Here is an 18545-nt window from a genome sequence, read left to right as displayed (position 1 = left end):
TCCATGCTGGCCAGGCTTCACAGAGTTCTTGGGCACTTTGGTTAAAGGTGCTGGAGAAATGCCCCTTTCATTTGCCACCAAGATCGAGGTTATGCAAGTGAATATTATTGAAGGTGTATCGTTGGGACCAGAAAACAGCGTGGAGGAGAAGAGGTGGGGGCCGAGGATGAGTGAGTTGGGGAAAAACAGGTGTATTCAGTCCAGGAAGCAGGAGGTGTGCCAAAGACAGGGCCATCTCCTGCGTATCGATGCTCAGACACAGGAGTACAAGAGAAGCCCTGGAGGGCAGAGGTGGGTGAAAACAACAGACGCTGCTGCATGATCCTACGCAGGGCTGCTTTTAGAAGAACAGGTAGCTCACCCCAGCCTCTGTTGCTCAGAGTGGCAAAAAATAAAAGTCAAATCTAAAGCCTGACCCACATGTGGTAGTTTTTTCCCTTTCCAACCTATTTATAGCTTTTTAACTGTCTTTACTTTGCTATTTTTCCTTTGTTCCAAGAACAATGTCACCTTTATTCCATTTAAATTGTACCTTAGAATTGAATACCAAAGATAAAACTCATAGGACCATGATAATATTCTTAGGATCCCATTCACCTAAAGGTATAAATAGTAGGCCATCCACATTGATTTTCCATTATATCTTTACCTGTATTGGGGATCCAATTTTCAATAAATTTTCTTCTCCAAAAATGATCAGAAAATGTCATGTTTAATAAATTACCTACCATCCTGATGGAAGGTAATTTATTACATTAAACCCTAGTTGGGAAATTCCCAGCTGAACTTTGGTGAATATTATATAGAAAATATGTAGTTGATCCACACAGAAGCGCACTGACTCATGATGTCTTCTGCTATGTTTACTTTCCTCTGAAATAATACCCACTGTGAGAGGTACGGAAACACTGGTGATTTGCTTTTTGTTGAATTGTTTACATGAGGGATGGGAAAATAACTGCCCTTTGGTAAACACCTCTAATGCTCTGGGCTAGATGTAGTTCTACCTGTTTGAGTCCTGTCAACAATACCAAAACCACAAGATGCAATTACTAGCTGGAATCTGAATCTTTCACTGGTTCCAAAATCCCTGTGCTCTACCTGCTCTGCAGGGCTCAGTATAGTTTCCTGTAAAGGGTCAGATGGTAAAACATTAGGCTTTATGAACTGTGCGGTCCTTGTTTCAACTACTCATCTCTGCTGGGGTAGCGAGTAAGCATCCAGAGCTACGTGACATGTAAGCAGCTAGGTGTGCCTGTGTTCCAATAAAGCTTTATTTACAAAACTAGGTGGGGCCTGTGTTTGCCCTAAGAGCCATCATGATCCATCCCCTACATGATACTATGATTTTTCTCCAACAGCAAACACTTTTTTTCCCCTCTGATCTGTCCACATTTTCCATCTTCGCATCATGATGCTCTGTGGAGAGTGGCTCTTTCCCCCCGCATTGCCGTTCCTTGTAAATCCCCCAATAGGAAACCACTTTCCTAAGTTTGTGTCACCACCATCCTTCATGGCAAGGTTAGTCTTATGTCAGAAATGTATTATCGTGTTCCAGATTGTCTCTTAAACAGACTTCATTGTGGTTCTATTTGGCATGACCCTGGGAGAGATTAGAGAACTGGAGAGCTCATGAAAATGTGTGTTTATTGCAAACACAGGGTGAACGAGTCATGCTCAGGGGTCAGAACAGGAAGTGGCTACTGTTGGACGAAAGATTCTGCAGGAAAAGATGAAAAATGCTTCATGTCTCTGGGAGTGGAGAAAGAGAAAAGAGGCCAGTGTCGTCTGCAGCTGTCACGGTGAAAAGTTCCAGGTAGGCAGCTCCTTTTGATGTGACGAAACACTGTTTTGTAAATTTACATAATTCAGGGAGGCATTCGGATTGGCCCTTTTTCTGCTCCTCGGTTTTGCATTTTGAGACTCAAGCTTTTGCCACAAGGTAAACCTCCTCCAGGATAACATGAAGTGGCCGACAAGGCTCAGTGTGAAATGTTGGTCTGCATGTCACTGTTGCATCTCCTCCAGTGGGAGGAGAATGTTCCTGTGGTCCATGATGCTATAGACACCTAAGATTAAACATGTGGAGACCTAATATTCAAATCAGATTTAGATTTGGAATCAAAAAGTCAAGGGAGAACAAAGTCCAATCACTTGTCTGTGTCCAGAAGTGGAAGGTCTTGATGGATTCCATAATTTTCCTTCAATTCATCTCTCCCAAGCAAACACCATTGTTATTTCTTTCAATTTATTCATTTAGCTTTAACATCCACTGTTGAGAACCTAGTGTTGTTGCCTGTGGCACACAAACTCCCGTTCATTAAATTTAGTTAGACTGCAATGACCCTAATGGTGACTGTTTGATGAGCGCTTGTCAAGTGCTGAGTGGTGCTTTGAAAATGTCCGCGAATGATCTCATTAAACTTCTTTGTGTAAATATGGGATGGGTGCTCTAATAACTGTTGTACAAACAATGCCAGTCAGTTGCTCAAAGTCACTGATTTGAATCAAAATAGTTGAACCTTGTGAACCCAGAGCTGTAAACTTGATATCATAGTCAAGAGAATTAGGTGCCTAGGTCCTAGACCTTGGTGTATCCGGGAGCACTGAGGACCAAGGGAAGCAAAGAGCTTCTGTGCTTCTGTTCCACCAGGTTGTCTTTGGATCAGAGAATTGATGTTGAGGAGACTGCAGTCACTATGGGAAATTGTATCAGTTAGCTGTGGCTGTGTAACAAATTACCACACACTGAACAGCTTCAAACATGGTCCCGGTTTCTATGGGTCAAGAGTCTCGGTGCGACTTGGCTGGGTCCTCTGCTTGGGTCTCACATGGTCAAGGTATCCGGTGGGGTGTGTTGTCATCTGGAAGCGTGACGAGGGAAGGATCCACTTCTAAGCCCCCTCAGTTTGTTGGGGGGAATCTGATTCCTTGTGGTTGTGGAGTTCATGGCGGAACTAAAAGGGAATACAGAAGCTTCCAGGTAACCTTGTGGTTGTGATGTCAGGAAGAAGCTGCCACTCTTTCCATGAGCAAAAGAAGGGAAAAAGTTGGATGGAAGTTAAAAGCACAGTTTGGGGGTGAAAATATGAACACATAATGGGATCTATATCAATATGATTTACATAAACATGAAACCCACATAAAACGCTACACAGTTCATAAGAACAGATGACCAAATAACTCCTGTGAAACATATTACATAGTTTCCAACATTGGGGTGAGGAATAGTGATGAAAAGGAACCCATGCTAAAGAGGAGAGGATCTTTACCTGGACCAGTGGTGATGATGCCCCGTGATCTGACCTGTGTGGAATATAATTCACCCATCCTTCCCCACCAGAGACTCAAAAGGGGAGAAGGGGCTGTGTTTTAAAGTACTAGTTAACATATTTTCCCAAAAAGGTCATTAAAATAAAAGTAAAGAGACAAAAATCTTCCCCTGTTGATAGACGTAAACAGTTAAAATAGACTTGTTTTGGTGACTCAAATCACTATTATATGGAATATTGCCGACCGACCCTATGTACCCCTCACCCCAGCCAGACAGCCCAGTGCTTCTCAGGGCTGGATAGTTACTTTGTACATGATTAACTGTACTCTTTCTTCCATGCTGATGCTATCATGATCCCTTTGCTATTAGTCTGGACCAGAAAGGGCACAGAGAAGCAATTTTCCTTATAAAACTGAGAGTTACAAAAAATGAATGTGTGTTGGCAAGTGTTGAGAGGAACTTCTCATCAGACATTCCAGGCTTGGAAACCAAGTTCTGTATCCAGGCTTTATCGTCCTTACACGTTAAAGTCATTGCAACTACACTTGTTGATGCATTTGTTATATGTTATGAGGCTCCTCTCCTTCCACTGTATGGGGAAAACGAATGAAGCAAAAGCGAACTTTGTCAGAATCCCAATTTGGTGATAAGTGCATTCTTCAAGTAGACACTCAGGCTTCTCGTTTTCAGCCAGCCCTGACTTCCTAGGCTCTCTGTTCTGTGATGTTGAGTCGAGCGTCTTCCTGAGTCTGTGACCTCATCGCCAGAAAAGATTTGGTAAAGGGAGTGAAGAATTCTTGTCTGTGTTTTTCTTCCTAACAAGCTCAGAAGCAATGAGTCTATTTGAACTGCTCTAAATCCTTTTTGTGTGGAAATCTCAGGAAATGCTGTAGCCGTGTGTCATCATTAATGATGGTTTGGAAACCCAGCTCCGTTTGAACTCTTGGGTCTTCAAAAATGATGGCTTTACCACAGTGACTCCTGTACTAAGTCTAGATGTAAATTAAACAGGAGTTCCCCAGTTTAATGTCTGGAAACTAACTGGGGGCCTGCAGAAGCCACATTAAATCTTCCCAACAACTTGTTTATTGCACTGAGTGTTTTGATCTGAGGTTGAAGAGTAAGTGTGGGTGGAGAAGTGCTAGATTTAATCAACAGAAGTAACTTGAGGGACTAAAGAGACTTTCATTACCAGTAAGACAGACTCTTCTTTTGGTATTTCAGGTCAGACGTTTAGTTCAAGGTGAGAGAAAAATGTCAACATCCCTTTTTTTTAAATTTTCCTCTGAGAAAATAGAAAATAGAGTGTTCTTGGCCCACTCAACAAAAACTAAGATGAAAGATCCTCTCTCCAGATAATGTAGTTTTTTTTTTAATTTTGATTTTTTTGTTCATTATGGATTTTTTTTTTGCATCTATTTTTATTTATTTGGCCATGCCACACGGCATGCAGGGTCTTAGTTCCCCAACCAGGGATCAAAACCATGCCCCCTGCAGTGGAAGCTCAGAGTCTTAACCACTGGACCACTAGGGAAGTCCCCAGATAATGTAGTGTTTAGTGGGATGATTCCTATGAAAACAAATAAAACCAAAATGATAAGTACTCAGTGAAGGTATATTTAAGGTGAAGAGAAAACATATGGGGATATAGTCACAGAGAAATTCACGTACAGCTGTGTTTTTTGGTTTTTGTTTTTTTAATTTTATTGGAGCATAATTGAGTTTCAATGTTGTGTGAGCTTCAGGTGTACAGCAAAGTGACTTAGTTATACATATACGTATATTCCTTTTTTAGATTCTTTTCTCATATAGATTATCACAGAATATTGGGCAGAGTTCCCTGTGCTACACAGTAGGTCCCCATCGGTCATCTGTCTTATATATAGTACTGTGTGTTCATCCCAGCTCCTGATTTATACCCGCACCCCACGTTTCCCCTTTGGTAATCGTAAGTTTGTTTTCAATATCTGTAAGTCTGCTTCTGTTTTGTAAATAAGTCCATTTGTATCTTTTTTTTAAAATTAGATTCCACATATAAGTGATGTCACATGGTATTTGTCTTTCTCTGTCTGACTTACTTCACTTAGTATGATCATCTCTAGGTCCATAAGAGAGAGTTTTAAGCTAAGCCTTAAGTAGAAAGAGTTGGCCCAGGAAATGCGTCTTAAGATGGCGGGAGACATATCTGCAGTGTCCATGGGAACGGGTCTAGGACTGGAGACTTTGAGATAACTAAGTATGCGCACGGCACGAAACACATGGGCAGGCGCACAGGAAGCAGGAGAAGGACTTCAGTGGGACAGTTCGTGAAAGATACGCTCCACCATGAAAATCCATGTAGACTTCATGCTTACTGACATAGGCACCCTCTGAGGACGATTTGTCAGCCAGAGACTAGCACGGCCATATTCACATACTCGGGTGGCTGTTCTGTTAACAGTACAGTGGATGGACTAGGGAAAGAGATGGAAGGCCTTGGTAGCCTGGGGGAGCAGAAAGGAGACGACCACAAGTGCTGTGCACTTGTGGGGACAGGAATGAAGAGGCTCGTCCAGTGCAGCCCCTGAACATCCCCACAGAGGCACATGTTCAGAAGACCTGGTTCACTAGAGTGCCGACCGGTAGGATTTGGTGTGTACCGTGATTTGGTAGCATTTGGTGTGTACCGTGATTTGGTAGCATTTGGTGTGGTCCTCTTACCCTTGGTTTCTCTCGCCAAGGCTTCAGTTACCTGCTGTCATCCGAGGTTGGCAAATGTTAATTGGGAAAGTCCAGAAATAAAGAAGTCATGAGTTCCAAGTTGCACGCCGCTCTGAGTGGTGTGGGGAAATCTCTCACCGTCCTGCCCTCCCCGGCTGGGCATCGTCCTTGTCTTCAGGGAATCGCCGTTAGTGACTTAGTAGGTGCCTCAGTTATCAGGTCGAGTGTCATGGCAGTGCTCGTGTTCAAGGAACCCTTATTTTACTTTATAATGACCCCAAAGCACAAGAGTAGTGATGCACGCAGTTCACACATGCCAAAGAGCATCCGTGGACTGCTTCCTTTCAGCAAAACGGTGAATGTTGTCAATAAAGACAAAAATATGCTGAGCTTGCTAAGATCAACAGCAAGAAGTAACCTTCTGTCTGTGAAATTGTGAAGAAGGAAAAATAAATCTGTGCTCATTTTGCTCTTGTCCCTCAGACTACAAAAGTGACGGCCACTGGGCATGATACGTGCTCAGTTAGGCTGGAAAAGGCCTTCAGTTTGTACAGTAAGATATTCTGAGAGAACGAAACCTCACTCACATAACTTTTATTGCAATATATTGTTGTAATTGTTCTAGTTTATTATTAGTTATCATTGTTAATCTCTGTGCCTAATTTATAAATTAAACTTGATCATAGGTGTGTATGTACAGGCGTGGACCTATAGGCTTTGGTACTATCCATGCTTTCAGGCATCCACTGTGATTATTACAGCGTATCTATCCCTTGTGGACGGGGGCACTACGTCATGAACACAACAGCCACTAGAAATGCTTGCACATCCATGGTTTAGGCCAGAGATTGTCCCGAGACTAAGGTATTGTGACCTTTCCTCAGTTTGGCCCAAGCAGGGAACACAGTAAGGATGGCATATGTGAGGAAGCAGGTAGAAGTGAAGGAATCAGCCAGGGGTAGGATTTCATGAATGTGAGACCTCTGTTGGGGGTTCAGGTAGAGACGCCTTGTTGATAACTTGAAATATGGATCTAGAAATCAGAATAAAGTCATAAATAAATTTAGAAGTCAGTCATGTATAAGAAGGAGTTAGACACATCTGTGGGCTTACCCACGAATTGGGTAGGATGGCGAGAACAGGAGAGCCGTGGGGACGTCCACTTTTAAAGGCTGGTGACGGGAAGAAGGCTGCACATCCCCACAGAGGAGGAGTAGTCAGGGGGGAAGGAAGTGACAACGGTGGGACAGCAGAAACCCACAGGGCTTGGAAAGAACGGATGCGTCCTGACCAAGTACAATAGACTCTGGCGAGATTACTTTATTCCAGCCTTCTGCTCACACACTTGTTTCTTTTGGTAGGAAATATACTTGTGATGCCATCACCAATCTTTCCATAAACTCTGGCCTCTGATATGAAAAAAAATGACTCCACTTTTCTTGACCCTGACTCCTTAGAATCCACCAATGCTCGTCCCTCTCATCAGAGCCTCAGTATTGTCAGTCAGAGGTACTTTGGTGTTCAAATCATAGTTTCTGCTGTATTTAAAAAGTCAACCAGATGGTCAGCGGTCTTCTGTACACGGCATGCTCTGTTTGACCTCTCACATTAAATTTTGAGCTGAGGTAGTTTCACATTCACAAAAGAAAGGTATGGATAGGTAAAGAAACAGACTATCAGTCATTTGCACTTTTTGCAAATGATTGATTGAAAAATAATTCTTGAGGGTATTATGCTTAGTGAAATAAGTAAGACAGAGAAAGACAAATATTATATGTTTTTACTTATATGTGGAATCTAAAAAATAAAACGAAGGAACAAATATAACCAAACAGGAACAGACTCACAGATACAGAGAACAAATTAGTGGTTATCACGTGGGGAGGGACAAGATGGGTGAAGGGGGTTAAAAGGTCCAAACTGCTAGGTATAAAATAAATAAGTTACAAGGATGTAATGTACAGCACAGGGGATATAGCCAATATTTTATTATAACTTTATATGGAGTATAATCTATAAAACTATCAAATCACTCTGTTGTAGTCCTGAAACTAATGTAATATTTAAGTAAAGTATACTTTAATAAAAAATAGTAATTCTTGAGACCTACACCCACCCAGATTTGGGACCAGGCAGAAAGGACACAGCCATGGACGAGCTAGTCTTAGTCCAGCCCTCATCGAATTATTGTGTCCATTTATCTAGTTTGGAATCCTGAGAGTAACACTGATCTAGTTTGGGTTTTCTCACCAGCAGAGCCCAAAGCAAGGATTGTAGTACAAGTAACTTTCTGCAGAGGTAACCTCGAATTGGTGGTCAAAAATTTGAGTCCCTGACACTTGCTTTCCCAGCTTAGGTTGGGCAGGTGATGCTCTGCCTTCTTGTTCCAGCTTTCACACTGTAGATAGTGTCCTTTGTGCTGTCTAGTTAGTGCCAGGTTATGGAACTTTGTGCCTTATCTGAGTGGTTTTGCTGTTTAAAACGACCCTCAAATGTGCTGACGTGCTGTCTAAAGCCTGGTAGGTGAACGGAAAAGTGGGACACAAAAAAGGGTCCCCTAAAGGGTGAGTTATTGAGTATGTTATGTTGAGCCCCTCAAGGGTATACGCTGAGAGTATTCGCAATACACGCCTGCAGGAGGTCTCTGAGGTGGGAATCAAACCACAGTGTTTGTGCAGCACCTGTGTGGGGAATGGGAGTGAAGGACCTGTGTCCTCTGTCGGGAACAAGGACATTTTCATCTGTCCTTGCAGGCTCTTCTGTCTGGTGTAAGAATTAAATTGACCTGAGACAGATCAACAGGAGAAAAATCAAAATTTAATACCATGTACACATGGGAGAGGCCCAGGAAAACTCAGTCACTCGCCAAAATGGCAGAACCCCTCCGCTTAAATACCGTCTTCAGTTACGACAGAAGAGCCTGTTGGGGTTGTGGTTTGGGACCTCAAAGGGGAGGAAGGCAGTTCCCATGGAGACGGAGAAGCAAGTGTTTGTAAACAAGTGTTTGCTGGGCCTGCAGAGACGGGGACACAGAGAGGGATTGTAACAGGTAGAATTTGCTGGATTCCTCCCCACCTACACACCCAGTTCACAGTATAATTATCTAGGGTGATGGCTCCCTTTCTGGGGCTGGTCCTCTGTCTACATTCCTCATGCAGTTAGAGGAAAGTCAGACGTTCTCTTTGAGTCTTTGGGGCCTTGATTGTTCTTGGCTAGAAATAATCCTCATGCAAAAGAGGCAAAGCTTTGGGGGTGGCCAGCTTTGCTTCCCTACGCAATCTAGAAGGAGTGAGTTTAGCGCGTGTCTAGTGGAGTTAGACAGACCTGGCTTCCAGTGCAGCCGTGCCGCTGGCTGGTGTGGGGCACTGGGAAAATTCCTCACCTTCTCTCAGCCCGATTTTCCTCGTCTGCAGATTGGGGCTGTAAAGGAGAACTCAGTTAATGCCTTTATACAGCGTGGTCGGTTCCTTGCCTGGCACATGGAAGCAATAAAAGTTTTCTCTAATCGTTAATATGATTACCCGTTCCTTCCATTGAAATCTCATTATCATCCCCTTCTCATTAGTGTTTTAACTATTTCCTCATTCCTTGGAATCTTTCACAAACATTTTTCTCATCTTCCTACCACTACTCCCGTTTACCTTTCTAACTCGTGACTAGTATACGTTTCCGAAAGGATGACCAGAGCAAACAGAGAGGTGGAGAGGTCAAAGAAACGGTGCACAGAAAAGATATGCCTGCATCCTAAAACCCCACTGAAAGCTAAGCATGGTGAATAAAAATAGACCCACTGTATGCCTCACCGTGAAATTTCTGAGCACTAAGAAGAAAGAAAACATACCTTTAATCTGATTCAAAATTTTGTGTCTGCACTAAAATTTACATGTAACCCCAAAATCAGTGCTCACAGTTCTTTCACAGGCATTAGTGGACGTGCATGCGGTGGTGAAAGATTTGTGTCACCAGACACACAGTTGCCCAGCTGGGTCAGGCAAGACACACTATGTCTTCTTGTTTCATTTCCCACACTGTAAACATGAACCTGCACTTGTGGTCTACTTAGTGCAGACTGTTTTGGCATCCTTGTGGTTTATTTCAGTGATTTTTTTTTTTTTTTTTGCAGTACGCGGGCCTCTCACTGTTGTGGCCTCTCCCATTGCGGAGCACAGGCTCTGGATGCGCAGGCTCAGCGGCCATGGCTCACAGGCTTAGCCGCTCCGCGGCATGTGGGATCCTCCCAGACCGGGGCACGAACTCGTGTCCCCTGCATTGGCAGGCGGACTCTCAACCACTGCGCCACCAGGGGAGCCCTATTTCAGTGATTTTGCTGTTTACAGTGGCCCCATGTGTAGTGGTATAGTGCTATCTGATGTCCCTAAGCACAAGAAGCCCGTGGTATGCCTTATGGAGAAAATGCATGCGCTCCATAGACTTCATTCAGGCATGACTTACACCGCTATGAGTCTAGTGTTAAGGAATCAACAATATATGGTAAATAAGGTGTCTTTCCAAAGAAGCACAGAATAAACAAGATCACACATGTATTGATCAGTTGATGAAATGTTGTGACCAGAGGCTCTCCGGAACCTAACCCTGTGTTTCTCCCCTCGTAAGCAGCATTCAGTATCTGCAAGTTCATTGCTCGTGAAGAGTTCGTAGCACATCACTACCAGAATCAATGGCATGTGTATTCTAAATCCAGACAGGACACAAAGCAAAGCAGAACAACTCAGAAAACCTACAACAGAATCAAAGCCAAACTTTTCATACGCAAGACTTCCTCGCAAAACACAATGGCACAATACCTGCACTGTTCTGAACGAAAATGATTTTCAAACTATAATGTGGTACCCACTGAAGTTGTAGGACGGAATAATGAATTGCTGTTGAACCCAAGTTCATGTGCCCGATGCACAGTAAGGCCCAACAAACGCACGTGTCAGAGTTGGGAGCAGGGATAGGATTGTTGCCGAGCCAAGCACGGAGAATGGGTGGCTTGGGCTCACAAGACCTGAACTCCCTGATAGTTTTGGGGGAAGAGTTTTTATAGGCAACATTTGCGGGGAGGGCTGCAGGGTGTGAAACCTTCCTCTCATGGGCAGGTGGGGAGGTAACTGGGTGGTGTTCTGGGAATCTCAAGTCATCAGCCTTCTGGTTCCAGTGAGTCTGGGGTCCACGTGCTTATGCTCAGCCTGAAGTTACCATCCTCCACCTGGGTGGGGGCCTTTTTTCCTGTGGAAGAACTCAGAGATATATTGTTATGTGTGTCCTTTGAGGAGGCACCAGGACCCTGCCCCAAGGCTGCACTGTTGTTTCTTGACGGCTCCTCCCTTGTTTCTGCATTCCCACCCTTCCCTAATTAGTTATCTGCCCTTTGGAGCTCAGGGAAGCTTTAGGAGGTGGGAGCCTTTTTCCTGCAAACAAGAAATGGGGACGTGGATAGGCTTTTGTACCCGGGAGGGCGCCTCAGGACCCTGCTTGGTTTCAGTCTCCTCTTCTCTTTGATCTTCCTCCCCTTGGTCTTGAGGGGAGCAGTTATTGGTCAAGACAGGGAATACAGTTTTGGATAGAGAGGTGAATCATAAACTCAGCAGAGGACCTCAGGTTTAGGGGGATCGGGTTGAGAATCGTAAGTTGGCTTTAGAATTGTGTGCCCAAATTCACTGATACTTCCATCCAAAAGGTGGAGCCTGATCCCCTCCCCTGGGCTGGGCTTCGTGACTTGCTTCATAATTAACCCAGCAAAGCAGAAGTGATGGTGTGTGAGTTCTGAATCTAGGTTATATAGAAGCATTGCATAGTTCACCTTGGTCTTTTTGAATCTGTTGGGTCACTTGCTTTGGGGGAGGCCAGCTGCCCCGTGAAGAGGCTGCCCTGGGGAGGGTCCCCCTGTGGTGAGGAACTACCACCTTCTGCCCGCAGCCAGCAAGGAACCGAGGTCTCCTGTGGCTTGCTATCTTAGACGCGGATCCTCTGGCAGAGTCAAGCCTCCAGGTGACTGCAGCCCTGGCCAATGGCTTAAATGCAGTTTCATTAGAGACCCTGAGCAAAAACCACCCAGCTAGGCGACCTCCACGTTTTGACCTTCAGACGCTGTGTGAGATAAATGATTGTTGTTTAAGCTGCTCAGACTTGGGGGTTATTTGTTATGCTGTTATGTAATGATAGATACCGCCTTCCATTAATCCTTTCCAAGTATGGGCTTCAATAAAATGACTAAATCAGGAGAAGAGAAGCTTTGTAATCTAAGAAACTTAAACATAGAAGAGTGATGCACGTTAATGTCCGTGACAAGCAGCTGTGTTTGGAGCAGAAGGCTGGGGTCTCAGGAGCGAGGACTGTAGTTTATGGCAAGAAAAAGTATCCTGTATCCTTTTGTATATGATGAGGAAACATGGGAGAGTTTTTAAATACGATAAATATACAGAAATTAAGGAGAAAAGGAAGATAGTTATGAACGTAAGAATGTAAGATACATTCTACAAAAAAATACCATATGAGAAAAAAATTGGTGCAGAAGTAATATTTATAATGCTGATGTTTATCACGTTTACTGATTTTTCAGTGCCTAGAATTAACCTACCTATGAGGCACAGAACATACAATTATAGTTCCAGAAATAAACATGGCCAATATCAGTAGCGGTGGGATTCAAGCAAAGGAGAGGTGATGGGACTTTTTAGGGGGGGATTGGTAGAAGGTTAGGGAAAATTTACATCCGTATGTGCTGAAGTGGTGGTCCTAAGCCACCCTCTATATGGATTTGGGTAGTGGCCAAAATTTTAAATTATATAATTAAAGAGTTACTAAAATTATTGATTAAATCATGAGGATTATGGGAGAGGAGAGGGTATAATATCAATATAAGGAAGCTAGAAAAGCTGAAAGTTAATAGTCTCTATCTCAAGATAATACATCAAGAAAAATAGGTATACACACCAGCTTAGAGTTAGCGAGACAGAATCATAGGTTAATTAAAATCCTGATTTTGCAACAGTATTTGTTCCTTGGAATGGCGTACATAATGGTAGGTGCAGGGAAAGGGATATTTTTTTAATCATAAGCAGGATTACTTTACTAGGTAATTTTTTTTAAAAGACATATCCTGGTTCCTGGTACAGCAGTTGTGTTAGATGAAAGATCATTAATTTCTTCAGTTTGTCAAAAACAGTATGTAAACAAATAATTTTACTCTAGGTTGAACCAAGTTGAAGATTTCCTTCCCTAGATTCATGAGGCTCTAAGAAACAGTAGTAATCTTCTGTTTGTGCAGTTTATACCATTATACCTGTAACCACTTGAAGGAATTAAAACATTTATCAAAATGTACATTTTCCAGCATAATTCATAAGCTGACATTTCAATGTTGCAATTCCCATACTTTCATTTTATCTTAGAAATGTGACATATGTTTTACTCCCTCAGTCAGTTTTTAATGATGTTATCTTTTTATAGTTCTTCAATGAGTGCAATACAGTAAATGCTATAGACACTTAGTTTAGAGATGTGTTTGCTTCCAGCAAGTTAAAAAGCCCAGTTAGAACATGCCTTTCAAAGGGATGCTGTCAAACTCCGACGTGTGCAGTCGACTGGTACCAGCATTTACAGCTCACAGAGAATTCTCTTTTGAGACCTGTTTCTTCTCAATTAATTTTTAAATGAAGCATTGGTTAGAAGTGATCTTAAATTTTTAATGTGTGTGTTGGTTAGAAAAGCACTTTTCATGAGAGAAAGTGTCACTTTGATTGTGTATCTAAGCAAACCTTAAAGAAACCCAATATTTTTATTCTATGTTCCAAATCCCAAGGATGATCAAAGTCTGTAGGTGGGGAAAAAAATGTTATTTTTAACAAAGATGAGAAGGAAAAACTGCTTTCATTCGGGACTTCTTTAAATTTTGTATAGTAATTCTTATCCCTACTGCTCATGAACCTTCTTTTTCTGATCTAGCAGTTGATCCTGCTCTTTGGCTTCTAACTTAGGTTCCAGGGAGGCTCAGGCAAATTGTAACACCAGTAAGCCCATCTCTCTCTCTCTCTCTCTCTCTCTCTCTCTCTCTCTCTCTCTCTCTCTCTCTCTCTCTCTCTCTCTCACACACACACACACACACACACACACACACACACACACACACACATATTTGGCCATTACCTTGGAGAAGAAAATCATTGTATTCACATTCAAAAAACTTTGTCACTGTTTATACACTAGGGTATCATTCCAGCAAATACATTTTAATAATTTCTGAGGGCTCTGGCTCTGTTCTCTCCCACTTCTGGGCTTGGAAATATGTCCACTGACTTCTTGCTTGACCTCTTGTCATCAGTGACTTGGAGAAGAAGAACATAGGTGACTTTTTTTCCAACTGTTATGTCTGTTTCCCCCATTTTTCCATAACTGCACGTTGGCCACATATAACATGATGAATTTAAACTGTAACCTCAAATCTATTGATAGGAGGGGTGGGTAGTGACTCCAGGCTTTATTATCATTGATGAGAAGAGAAACTCTAGACGGGGAAACGGAGGGAAGGAAGCCCCTGGAGACCTTGCACTGGTGCCTGGGAGTCTGCAGGATGCAAGCAATTTACCCTTCCACCTCAAGAGGGCTAAGAGTTGTGTTATATTTAACTAAAGAGCATTGGGAAAACTTCAGTCTCTTAAGATTAAAAGTCAAGCCTTTGAAATGATACATGCCTACATACTAAACTGGACATTTTGATGATAATCACCACTGTCATTATAAAAATGGTAAAATGGCAGTAATGGAAAATAGCTTTTTTTTTTTTTTAGGTGTGGCAATGGCTTTTTAAACAAATTTGTTTAAGTATAGTTGAGTTACGATGTTGTGTTAATTTCTTCTGTACAGCAAAGTGACTCAGCTGTACATACATATATATACCTATATTTTTTTCATATTCTTTTCCATTATGGCTTGTCACCAGATACTGAATACAGTTCCCTCTGCTCTACAGTAGGACCTTGTTGTTTATCCGGAAAGTGGCTTTTTAAACCTGAGACTGCCTGTGAAACAGTATCTCTGTCCACTTGCTACTATTGTCTGTTGCCCCCCGAAACAAGGAAGGTGATGATAGTGTAGGACCTGCCTTCTGTGTGACTGGTAGTCAAGGATGCTGTTGGGCTCTGGGCACTGTACCACCATGCTGGCATCAGTGCCCCTACGTGTGGTGAGCGCAGGGCCGGAAAGAACTGCAGTCAGCAGGTTTACGCAATCTCCATAAACTCGTCTTGCCCGTCTGTGTATTGGGGCTCATGACAGGGTTATGCATCTGTTCACCCAGACCAATGTCTCTGTAGCCATTGATATTTGAAGTCTGGTCCAATATAAGTTACGATGTTAGGGTCTAGACAGCCCTCTCCCTTGGGAGCTCATCATCCTCCTTCACATATCAGGATGCTCTTGAGCAAATGTACACAGGGCCAATTGGGGTCTCAAGGGAAAAAATAATCTTCTGTCACTTGCTTGATTTATTTTTCTATGTATAATATATATAATTATTAAAATCATACTGAAACAATCACATCTGCTAATTTCAATCATTTCCATAATGTGTTTTGAAAAGTTAAAGCAATACAAAAGGTTGGGGTAAGCTCTAACTCAGGTTAAGCCAATATGACCAGTTTTAATCTTACAAGGCTGAAGTTTTCCCAGTGCTCTTTAGTTAAATATAACACAACTCTGAGCCCCCTTGAGGTAGAAAGGCAAATTGCTTGCATCCTGCAGACTCCCAGGCACCAGTGCAAGATCTCCAGGGGCTTCCTTCCCTCCCTTTCCCTGTCTAGAGTTCCTCTTCTCATTGCTGATAAAAAAAAGTCTGGAGTCACCACCCCCCATCCTATCAATAGAACAGAGCCGTCTTCATCACGTCGGTGGACACGCATCCCCTGACGATGCGAGCAGCCCCACATCAGAGCTTACCCCAAATACGGGAGATGTGGAGGTGACCATCTATCTCATTTCAGTGTCCTTCAAGGGCAGCCTCATCATCTGAAGTCAGTCTCACTTTGACCCCAGTCCACACTGATTTACATCATAGAACCATCTGAAACTCTAGTGTTCTACAGAAATGGAACCTATTTTCCTTCTATAATTTAGACCCCATGGGTCAGGAGAAATAATTCTCCCTCTACCCTTCCAGGTTCGGGCTGAGAACCCCCTGTAATAAAAGACAAATTAGTAGGAGAAAAACAAACAGAAGTTGAATAACGTGTATACCCCCCATATACAGGGGAGATAGCCAGGCAAACTGAGTAACTCCCTGAAATGGCCCAAGCCACGCCCTTAAGTACCAGCTCCAGCTAAAGACAAAAGAAGGTGTTGGAGTGAAGAGAGCCAGGTAAGGGAGGGGACCAGGAAAAGCACAGTAAACAAGGGTAAGGTGGTCGTGCAAACTGGAGTCCTTGCCTTCTCGCTTGATAAGACTCTTGAGATTTAGAGGCATCCTTTTCTTCCTGGTACAGAAGGGAAGACACCCTTACAAATGGAGGTTTCCCTTGTAAATGCAAATGCCTCTTACAAAAGGGTAACTTCTTCCCGGGTTTTCAGAGCTTCTCCTGTGTCTGCTGTTTCTTAAAAATGATCAGCCTCAAGATAATCCTCATGCCAAATAGGTGTATTTGGTGGTGTCATATTTTCCCTTCAACCCATTAGAGACTTGAGAAATCATTGCCTAAAACTCTTAACTTGTAAGGAAAGGTGATTCCAGAGAAATCGAGTAACGTGCCCTGGATATGCCATGAATTACTGTTAGCACTGGGGCCACACACCTCATGCTTTGCTGTTTCTGATGCTGAAAGCTCAGCCTCTGTGCACCAGTGCTGAATTGAATCTCGGAGACGAGTTTTGGGTGAAGTAGAAAAGAATAGCGTTATTGCCTTGCCAGGCAAAGGGCGACACAGTGGGCTCCTGCCCTAGAAACTGTGTGTCCCAACCCAGGAGGGTTTGCTGAGGAGTTTGATAGCAGTGGTTCAAGGGCGGGGTTGCTGAGAAGATTAGGGTGTGTGCAGGGCCTGCACTCCTTTAATCTGGCCTCAGGTGGTCTCCTGATCTTCTCTGAAGAATGCTTCATCTTCCATTTGTTGGGGGTTTCAGCTTCCCTTCCCTGATTGGCAACTGTTTTAACCTGCCCTTTGGAACTCAGGGAAGGTCATGGAAGCTGAATAGGACTCACAGGGTCCTGCTTGACTTCATTTTCATAATGTGCCATTTCTCTTCTAGTAAACATTTAAAAATACATATCCAACATCAAAGATCATGTTAAATATTTTTAACCAATAAACCAGAAGAGTGTCTGAGATATTAAAATTTTCTTTAGCTATTAAAGATAAAATTCATTGAAAAAGTTTTTCCATGAAAAGGAAACATTCTAAAAATATATGAGCATTTACATTCAAGTATGATTCTCTATTGAAAAAGGATGGTCCTTAAGGTTCATTTCTATTCTATTTTTCTTTTACTAGCTTCAGGGGGGAAAATACAATAGGTTCAGCAAAGCACAATGTTATGCTAAATGAATTTTATGTTTAGGGAATCTTAGTCTAAAAGAGGAATTTCAGCAGAACCATTTGATGGTAAAATACTTCAATTCTGATAAAGCAAAAGCAGTTGATGAGCGATCATGATAGAAGAAACAATTTGAAATTCTGTCAAAGTCAATGAATTTCTGTACAGAATTTCTCACATAGCACGTTTCAAATGGTCTCAGGGTAGAAAGTCAGAATCTTCCCTTGAAAAATCAATTATGTTCATCTAGACGTAGCCATAAGCAACTTAAAGAAAAAAAAAACGTAAAAACTGTTTTCCCCCTTAAACATGAAGCTTATTCTTAAAAAGCTTGGAGATATTTCCTAAAAATGATTTCTTTCTGGAATCTTTGTGAATTATTACCAAGATCAAAAGCCAATGTGGCTATTTCTCTCTTCTTTACATAAGAGAAGAGGTTTATCATTGTTGAAGCTGCATTTTAAAAAAATAGAATATCAGGAACAAAAGATAAATGTAAATTAGCCTCCTTTTCAAATAGTTTGTAAAGTTTTTTACAGTCTTATGAGTAATAGTTTCTAGCTCTTTTTGATTAGTACAAGGGCACAATATCAGTTTTGTTTTTTGTTTTTTTTTTCTTTGCTGAAATACCCCAGAACCTCCTTCCTTTTTATTACCATTAACAAAACTCTATCAAAAAAACCCCATAGGGGCTTCCCTGGTGGTGCAGTGGTTGAGAGTCCGCCTGCCAAAGCAGGGGACACGGGTTCGTGCCCCGATCCGGGAGGATCCCACATGCCGTGGAGTGGCTAGGCCCGTGGGCCATGGCCGCTGAGCCTGTGCGTCCGGAGCCTGTGCTCCACAACGGGAGAGGCCACAACAGTGAGAGGCCTGCGTACCGCAAAAAAAAAAAAAAAAAAAACAAAAACAAACCCATATATATATAGTGAAAAATTTTTAAGAGCAAAACCTAAAAGATAAAAGGAAATATAGAAAAAATAGCAAATATATCTGTCACAGCAGTAAGTGTGAGTCCTCATCACAAGAAAAAAACATTGTAACTATGTGG

General features: G+C 42.4%; 1 long non-coding RNA gene across 1 annotated transcript in view; it reads left to right on the top strand.

Moving 5' to 3' along the window:
- Nucleotides 1-18545, top strand: part of LOC132482063 (uncharacterized) — a 342151-nt gene that overhangs the window by 116914 nt on the left and 206692 nt on the right. Inside the window, exon 4 of the long non-coding RNA XR_009530865.1 lies at nt 1662-1816. This is a non-coding gene — a long non-coding RNA (uncharacterized LOC132482063). The remainder of the gene's footprint in view (nt 1-1661; nt 1817-18545) is intronic.

This window comes from Mesoplodon densirostris, chromosome X (assembly GCF_025265405.1).
Source record: "Mesoplodon densirostris isolate mMesDen1 chromosome X, mMesDen1 primary haplotype, whole genome shotgun sequence".
Taxonomy (NCBI): domain Eukaryota; kingdom Metazoa; phylum Chordata; class Mammalia; order Artiodactyla; family Ziphiidae; genus Mesoplodon; species Mesoplodon densirostris.
The sequence above is the reverse complement of the archived record's forward strand: the minus strand, read 5'-3'. Positions and strand labels throughout refer to the sequence as shown.